We start from the raw sequence: 10,208 nt of genomic DNA on the forward strand, positions 1-10,208 counted from the left end.
CCCGGAAAAGACGTGGATGTGTGTGTAATGGCAGCTAATAACAGATTAATGAAAAAAACTACAGAAACACAACGGCTCGCAGCACGAGGCGTTGTGAGCTTGTAGATCGGCTATTTTTGGCAAAGAGGTAAAAAATAGCAGACCAAGTACAGAGCCCAATGTCAAGTTTACCAGGTATTGAGGGTTTAAGGGATTAAGTATCTGAAAATACACATGAACATGAATCAAACATATTAATAGAAAAGATAATGTGAAAACAAACCAAAAAACAGGAATTTACACAACACCGATTACAGTGCTGTCAAACAAGACTATGGAGCTATCTATGAAATCTATGAAAAAGTTTAATCTGCTACACAATGTTATACATTATGTAGTGGGGGGTCCCTGCTTCATCTCTCTCTCAGCTAAGGGGTCCTTGACTTGGCTGGAAAAAAGACCCTGTGCTTAATGTACAAATGATATCTTACATTTGTCTTCTTTTCTATGTTGCCCCCCACCCCCCCCCCTATAAACTATGAATGATGTCCTTGCACACACACACTAATAGTTTCACCCACTTCTTTACACCTGCAAACCTGTGATGTGACAGTAGTTTCTAGATTCTGATTCTGTGCAGGGTATAGATGCCAGCTATAGGGGCATGAGATGACAGAAAGAGACAATGTTAAAGAATGGAGAGTGTGTGTGCGTGCGTGCATGTGTGCGTGCGTGCGTGCGTGCTTGTGTGTGCTTGTGCGTGCGTGCTTGTGCGTGCGTGCGTGCGTGTGTGCGTTTGTTTTTCTCTCTCTCTTTCTCTCTCACTGTTCCTGGCACTCCAGTCTGGGATGCTAATTCAGTAATTGATCCTGTGATGGGTGCTGAAGTTACAGTGTTTGTGTGTGTGTGTGTGTGTGTGTGTGTGTGTGTGTGTGTGTGTGTGTGTGTGTGTGTGTGTGTGTGTGTGTGTGTGTGTGTGTGTGTGTGTGTGTGTGCGCGCGCTTGTGATTGTGTGTAAGTGTGAGCGCACACTTTATAGATGTATTAGTCTGCATATATGCACGTTCGTGTCTGTATGTTTGAATATGTGCACGATGCTTGTGTGTGTGTGTGTGTGTGTGTGTGTGTGTGTGTGTGTGTGTGTGTGTGTGTGTGTGTGTGTGTGTGTGTGTGTGTGTGTGTGTGTGTGTGTGTGTGTGTGTGTGTGTGTGTGTGTGTGTGTGTGTGTGTGTGTGTGTCTGGGGTTACATCCCCTCTTGTTCTGAGTCAGGGATGTGGAAGAGAAGGAAGGGTCACCCATGGGAAAAAAGATAGTGGAAGAAAAAGACCAGAGAGAATGAGAGAACAAGAGAAAGAGAGAGAGAGAGACAGATTGACAAAGATTGACAAAGACAAAGAGAGAGTGACAGAGATACAGGGAGTATAGCAAAAACAAATCTCACGACTGAACTTTTTTGTTATCCCGTCCCAAACTGTGATTTGTGAAACAACATGAAAGGAGGACCCCCTGGAAACCCCTCAAGAGCCCCTGGGGTTTCCCAGACCTCACTTTGAGAACCACTGGTCTAGCATCATCAGCTTAGCTGTGTGGTTGGCTGCATGCACGTGGCAGCGCTGTGATTGGTCTACTTTTGTGGGGACAGAGATACAGACAAACCCTGTTCTAGACAGCTGACCCCGTCGGCGCCACGTCATAAAAATGAAGGGGAGAGAAATATACGGGGTCGCAGTGGAGCCCTCAGTGGGGTCAAAGCAAATCACATGAAATAACACAAATAAACATGAAGAAAGGGAGAAAGCATTCAATCAGGGAGAAAATGGGGGAGATGAGAAGGGATAGGGATGATTTAGAGTATGTAAAGAACTAGAAATCGTGACAAAACTAACGATTTGTGTGAGTTTTGGACATTTTTTGTATAGTAGCAGTAAGTGTGTTTTGAAGAATACGCAACATGTCATTTTCTTCGATGTGTTGTGAGCTTGAATTTTTATATAGCAATGCAGTGATATTAAAATGTACTTTGTAATTTGTACTTTTGAATACTTAAAGGGATATTTCACTTTCAAAAAAACTTTTGGTCATTTTATCGTCTACTCAGGCTTTTGTGAACCCCCCAGACCATTTTTAAGTTGCTTGATTCAGTATTTAAATATTTGATAATCATTTTATCAGACACGCCCCTTCCTATACAAACCCATTATTACAGTCATTTAGCAGACATTACATTACATTATAACTTCAAACTCCATTTTTAACATGTTAGATTCATCAAAAACACCGTCCTTGGTTCTGGTGACTCACCCTGCCCTCCTAATACGCGAGGGGGGCGTGTTCTTTTTATTACTTTTTTCATTTATTTTTTATATTGTTTTTGGAAAATGAAAAAAAAAATACAATAAAAACATTTAATGAAATAAATGAAAAAAGTAATCGAAAAAACACGGCCCCCTCACGTATTAGGAGGGTGGGGTGAGTCACCAGAACCAAGGACGGGTGTTTTTGATGAATCTAACAGGTTAAAAATGGAGTTTGAAGTTATAATGGGTTCGTATAGGAAGGGGGCGTGTCTGATAAAATGATTATCAAATATCTAAATACTTAATCAAGCAACTTAAAAACGGTCTGGGGGGTTCACAAAAGCCTGAGTAGACGATAAAATGACCCAAAGTTTTTTTGAAAGTGAAATATCCCTTTAAGTATTTGAATAGGCATGCACTTTAGAATACTTAAGATTTTTTAAAAGCAAGTACTCCAGCACTATAACTCAAGTACAAATTTGACTGAGCAATTTTCACTTGTTGTAGTTGAGTAATATTTGACCAGGAATATCTGCACTTTGACTCATCAAGAACTGGGATTGAGTACTTTGTCCACCACTGGTTTGCTCTCAATGCCAACCAGTCCCACGGTTGAGCCAACCGTGTCCTTTCCACGTGTCCTTTCCTCAAGTCAACTATTTCCACATCATTTGACCCGGTTGGATGTAGGACAATGGAAAGGCAATGTAGATCCCTGGTACTGTATGAAGCTCAGTGGAATCTCTTAGTGATTATCCCTGCGTGATCTGCAAGGTCTGCATCCCTGACATGAAACCAGTGGCCGAGGTCAATGGATATGTGCTCACTGTAATGCTTGAACATGCAGATGTAATACTAGCGCCCTAAAGCGAGATTATTGAAAGGAAATACATTTACACATATACTATATGGCCGTTGTCAGGCAGAAACCTTGTATCTCAGGTTTGCTTTTCCATTTCCTGAAAAGTATCAGTTTTGGACATACAAGTTTTACACTCGACAGTGACAATATGCACATTACACACACACACACACACACACACACACACACACACACACACACACACACACACACACACACACACACACACACACACACACACACACACACACACAGGCAGATTATTGAAAAGCGGTAACATAATCCAGGAATTTGGCCTGGATCAATTTGAACCCTGCCCTAAGGCACTGTTCAAAGGTCAGGGTCAAAGTTAGGGTTAGGAAAGGGTTAGTGAGGCTGAATTCTCACCTGCAGGAAGGAGTTTGACACTGAGACATCTCCCTTCACTCTCTCCTTTGTCACACACCCCCCTCCCCCACACACACACACACACACACACACACACACACACACACACACACACACACACACACACACACACACACACACACACACACACACACACACACACACACACACACACACACACACACACACACACACACACACACACACACACACACACACACACACACACACACATATTCTTCTGTGACGATGACCTCTGAGTAATGATTCCCAGCATTTCTTCTGAGGGTCCTGTCAGCACTGATTATGTGTGTGTGTGTGTGTGTGTGTGTGTGTGTGTGTGTGCGTGTGCGTGAGAGTGAGTGAGAGTGTGTGTGTGTGTGTGTGTGAGTGAGAGAGAGAGAGTGAGAGAGAATGAGATAGAGAGACATGTCAATAATGATTAGTGAACAGAGATTAGACCATTGACTACTTCTGCTTTCCTCTAACCCTGAGAAATCTGTTTCTGATACACAAGATGCGTGCCGTGTGTGTGCGTGCATACATACATACATGATGCATATATGCATACATGCCTGTGTGACTGAGTGAGTGAGGTTAGTGAGAGAAAAAGACATGTCTTTGTGGTTGAGGGAATCAGTTAGGCATCCGGAGGCTGGATTCATGCATAAATAGCCACTCTACAAGCTCACAACGTGTTGCGATCTGACCTGTTGTGAGCTTGTAGATCAGCTATTTCTGCCTTTTATGAAACATATTTTTATAAAAGCACGACATCTGTGTGTGTGTGTGTGTGTGTGTGTGTGTGTGTGTGTGTGTGTGTGTGTGTGTGTGTGTGTGTGTGTGTGTGTGTGTGTGTGTGTGTAACCTTCCCTCGCATATCTCGAGAACTGTCTGACCGATCGACTTCAAACTTGGCATGTGTATCGCTGAGAGGATCCGAGGGTGTGTTTTGCCAGAGGGAATTTGGTTGGACCAGCAGTTATCCATTACTGAAATCCTAAAATCTTTTTATCTGTCTGTCTGTCTCTTTTATGCCCATATATGGTGAATCCTGATGTCATCAATGTGACGTTATAGTATTGACATCATAGCCTCCAAATATTACAATAATGGGTACTACACTAAGTACTCTGATAACGGGTACTCTGTGTCACAGCAGCCTCTTACAGGTTAATTAGATTTCTCTATGTTGAGCAGTACACATATTCATATGGAAATGTATGTTATGCTTGTAACTTGTAGATTCCCAGTCACGCACTCTGAGCCGACTCCGTTTTCAAATCGCTAGAATCCCTTACCAGTCCCACCGGTGTGCCTCTGGACCAATTGTGGCTTAACTCATTAGATTGACAGATCGGGCTGATAGGTTAACCAGGGCGGTCCGTTCAGTCCATGGGGAGAGGTTGACACTTTGCCTCTACATCATGGGTTTTCAACTGGTGGTCCGTGGACCACTGGTGGTCCGTGAAGGTATTGCATGTGGTCCCTGACCATGCATTTAGTAATGTAGGAAAGTGAAGATTTGTATTATATTTTATTTTATCGACCACTAGTTGAGAAACAGTATGATGTATGATGACACATCAATGTTGTCAGTTACTTGGAAGTCGGATGTCAAAAACTTCCACAGAAATGGGAGTTAGAATTTCAGGGGAAACAGTACCGGTTTACCTGGTTGAGTCATCATTAGTAGGAAATGTGCCCATATCAATCGCATGTGCTTGCTCATATGTTCCAATGAATCAGTAATATGGAAGGTTAAGAGAACAGAATAAGGGCAACCATGGGAAAGGAACGGATCAGTGGTTCTCAATCTTTTCTGAGCTCTGGACCACTAGCATATCTCAGTTAAATAATGACTGTTAAGGGCTTGATTTAATTCAACTCGAATTAACAAATTAAATTAAGGCCTTAACAGTCATTATTTAATTTGAAGCTTTTCCCCCCACACCACGCCCATATCCCCCCTCCCAACACAACAGTGGTCCCCAGGTTGATTCTCAGTCAGGGTGGTGGTCCCTGGTTCATAATCAGTTGAAAACCCGTGCTCTACATTATTTTAAGGCGTTTGGATGTTAGAGTTGTATATTTTTTTACAATTTGTGTTGTCCTGGCCTGGATCAAATTCAATTCTGTTTTTCTGCAAGCCTGCCTCCTGGTCAATTTTTTTTATTTATTTGTCATGGTTTTAACATAATGTACACTCCCACTTTGTGACAACTCAACGGGTCGGGTACAGAGGGCCACGTGTCACCAACGGCCATCACTCCCAGCGGGCTTCGGCCTAGTTCCGAACAAACGACATGCCCAGAAATAGAAACGGCGTGTTGGAAAATGATTAACACTGGATGCACAGAGGACAAAATATTCAGCTCTTAATCCAAAGTCAAGACAAAATGTTCTCATCGGTCGGTTTCATGCGGAGGAACAATCACCTCTGGGGTCACAGGAGGTCAAAAATCTCTGTGTCCTGTTCAGGTGGGTCGGTAGATTAGCAGCTACAGTATAATCTTATATCAGCGGAACAATAGGACTTCCTGGAGGCAGGTTACACATGAGACAACCGACCTCCTACTGACCCCCGTGTTTTTGTTTTTTTTTCTCTCGCCAGGCCTAATCTCTCCTATATAGGGAAAAGAAAAGGCCTATAACTTTGTTATGTGCATTCTTTGACTTTTGCAATATGGCTGACTTGCTGTAGCGCCACGCGGGACAGTAGCCAATCTGTTAAGGCCGAGGATTGACAAGCGGAAACGGCGTGGCAAGTTGCTTATTAATACTCACTTTGTTGGACAAGTAGCTATTGTTCCGCCAAAGGGTGACTGATGAAGGATCATGTTGGTGCTTTCACTGCTGTGCCCCACTGCTGCTGCTTAACCCATTCAAGCCTGGAACGCATCTCTGTCATTTTAGATGTCTTTGGCTATTCAAAAATATCAGATATACAAGCTCATAGCGTGAGTATATATATATCTATATATATATTATAGAATATTCATTTTTTTAAGCGAGCATTTGTAAAATATTTTGTTCCAGGGACCTCCAGAAGCAAAGATTTGACTTAAAATGTTGTTTAAAAAAAATATGTATTCAAAGATTTGCACACAAATGTTCAAGATTTTTCAAAAACAAGCAGATCTACAAGCTCGTAGCGCGGCACACGGAGCTTGTAGATCTGCTATTTTTTGAATAGCCAAAGTATAACATAAATGGTTATAGCTCAAACCTAAAATGACACAGATGCGTTCCCGGATTGAATGGGTTGACTCACGCAGTGGTGGAAAGTAACTAAGTACATTTACTTAAGTACTGTACTTAAGTAAACATTTTAGGTATTTGTACTTTACTTGAGTATTTCCAATTTCCAATACTTTTACTTCTACTCCACTACATCTCAGAGTACATTTTTAATTCTGGACTTTTACTTGTAACAGAGTATTTTTATATTACAGTATTGGTACTTTTACTTAAGTAAAGAATTTGAGTACTTTTTCCACCACTAGTTGACTGGCACCGTCACTTATAGCTACTTATGTGGCTGTACCACAGTGTAGAAATACTGAGTTACAAGTGAAAGTGTACTCAAAATAATATACAAGTGTATTCATAAATACACAGATACAAGTACAAAAGTATTGGCATCCAAATATACTTAAATGTAAAAGTAGCCTACTCGGTATGCAGAATGTCCAATGACACAATCTTCTTTTAATTTGTCCAAAGTTTTCTAAAATTGCAGATCTACAAGCTCACAGCGCTTTGCATCGCAACGCATTGTGAGGTACATATAGCCAAAGTAAAAAATAGGGTAAGTGATTTTTTTTGGGGGGTTAAAATCAGTGTTAAATAGCTCTATATATTCTGATAGTACTCGTTGATAAAGTGTTTGTTCAGTAACAGGAGTCTCTTGTCTCTCCTGCTGTTTAGTAAACAGAAAGTGCATTTTCAGGTCGGGATTCCTATTTTATCCTATCAGGAGAGAAAACATGCACAGAATACAGACTAAACTGATAAATGAGTACTCTTTCCTGATTGTCAACCCACCTGAAAATGTATTTTCTGTTTATTAAAGAGCTGGAGAGACAGGGAGACCTCCATTACTGAACTAACACTCACACTCGATATAACAATGATTAGCCTACTATCTCAATATAGTGCTTTGACCTTTTAACAAAAAACGTTATTTTTGTATTACATTTTTTCCATATGCAACAGACAACATATATGTATATTGTATTGTATCCGACATCTTATTTCCCCAACCTGTGAGCCATTTCCCGATTGGAGACACCCCAAAAACAGCAATCACCGGGCAGGGATCCACCGTTCCACCACATACAGTATATAGGAAATCGCTTCAACAATTCCTTCCCAAAATCTGATTAATGAGTTGCACGACCAAACACCCAGCGTGGCTGGCTTGTGTTGACATCTCAGGCACCCAGCATCAAAGCCAGGATATATCTTGGCTAGCCTTTCATTGGAGTAGTGGATTGTGTGACCTTAAATTGGATGAGGCCGTGCCTTATACATAAGGAGGTAGTGTGTATTCGTTTTAAACAATCAGACCAAACTTTTTGTTTTAACCACAAAATATTACATACCTTTAAATATTGAAAGTATACGTATTTTACATAGTTTGATCCAGAAAGGTTAGATTTCCTGAATTACAGTAGGTACAGTGCTACACTACAGTATGTGTAGATGGATATTACTAGCTAGGAGGTGTTACTAAATCATTACCAGGTGGTCCCTAGGTCACTATGGATGCTGAGTGGTGTGTAAGTGACTGCTTGACGCTTTCGAGGGTAATGAGTAACCATGGGGTTACCAGGTAACAACACATTTCACAGCAAGTCAAATTGACCTCGAAACTCGTCGTCCGTGTCCATTCATTCAAGTGTGTTCTTTGTTTTTTAGGGGTGCACACTGCACAGTTAATTTAACTATAACCATTTAATAATAATACATTAATAATCTATCCTTATTTTGGCCGTGCCATTAGGCGAATGCTTCAGCAAATTAGTTTTTATGTGAAAAAAAATGTTGAGCCGATCTGCAAGCTCCAAACGCGTCTGGGGTCCCCATACCCCACTTTTGAGAACCGCTGGGCTAATTCATACTTTGCCCGACAACCATGACAAAACCAGCGTATTTTCACTCACGTTAGTTGAATATACATAGTTTTTTCTCCTTCACGCCTTTTCTCTTGTGCTCTCGCCTCCCTCACTCTTTCACACCTGTCTTCCATTTCCGCTCCGCCAGCCGTGATGAAATTAAATGAATGGTGAGGTATATACCAGACTGGTGCCAGGATAAACGATGAGGAATAGACCAGCGAGGTGCCAGCATAAACGTCGAGGAATGCCACTCGGCTGCCAGCGAACACTTAACCGTGTCAGTTACACATGTCAAGTACAACAGGAAGTGCCCTAGTGTTTATCCATAGTTCGAACACTGCCAAATGAATCACTATTATGACCTTACGCATGCCATTTTATGACATAATGAACACACAAACACACACGCAGATAGTTGACCCAGTGCTTTCCAGCTGTCTTGCTGAAGCAAGCTACAGAATGCCAAGTCAAGCACCCACGCTGTTTCACGAGTGCTGAATGCTCTTCTTGTGCTATGGACATGACTGAAGCTCTTAAAAAAGGAACAGGTCAAACCAGGTTAGAAAAAACAATGCAGTGTCCTTTACTTAAAGTCAAATGCATATTATTTACGTCAAATTAATTACTGCGTTAAACAGACATTTATTTTGTATTTTGACACCAATATTGTCCTTCAGTCTGCCAAATTAGCTTGTATATCCGCTATTTTTTAATAGCCAAAGCAGACCGTGCCGCCCTGGGCTGGGAGTTTTTAATGCTCCTCTAAGTATATTTCTGCCTCATTGCCAGAGCAGACCGTGCGTTCAGCCATGGTGAGTAGAACTCGTTCTGCTCCTTATCCTGGCTTATCCTAGTCTGGTAAATTGCTCAACGGTGGTCAAGGACTTCAAACATCTCAGTGCCAGCACTGCCTCGATGGAACAGGATATGAAGGTCCGGAGGGCACTTGCCCTGGAATGCCTTGTGTGGAATGAGAAAAGTATGGAAATCTGAGATGGGAGATGACCTCAAGAGGCAGCTGTTCATGCGGCTACAATAGAATCAGCACTGCTGCACTGCGGCCCGAGACATCACAGCAGGAAAGGGCCCTGGATGGCGTCTACACAGGAATCCTACGAATGGCACTTGATGCAGACCAGAAACATAGACCTCTGTGGAGGCCTCCTGCGGGTCATGGACAAGGTCAGGGAGAGAAGGATGAGGCTGGCAGGTTCCAGGTGGTCCCCAGCTAAATGATGGAGAGTTGGTAACCAAATGGACCCTTATACTGTAGATCTTCAACTCTTGCGAGCGTAAAATGAAACCAAATGGAGTTAAATTATTGTTAAACACCTGCATTACTTAATTTACAAGAAGTCTACGCAAATAGAGAATGCAGAAGAATCGTTATTTTGATAAACGTTTTGCCTGTTATCTCTCCTATTGACTATATTCACACAGCGGCCATTTTGGCATTTTTCATTGACGAAACGGGGTGGCAACGGTGTGGCATTTAATTAACTTAACAGCAAAATGGCCGCCGTGTGAATATGGTCTATTGGTACCAACAACAATACAGC

The sequence above is a fragment of the Gymnoscopelus braueri genome, assembly GCF_963280865.1.
Source record: "Gymnoscopelus braueri genome assembly, chromosome: 23".
Taxonomy (NCBI): domain Eukaryota; kingdom Metazoa; phylum Chordata; class Actinopteri; order Myctophiformes; family Myctophidae; genus Gymnoscopelus; species Gymnoscopelus braueri.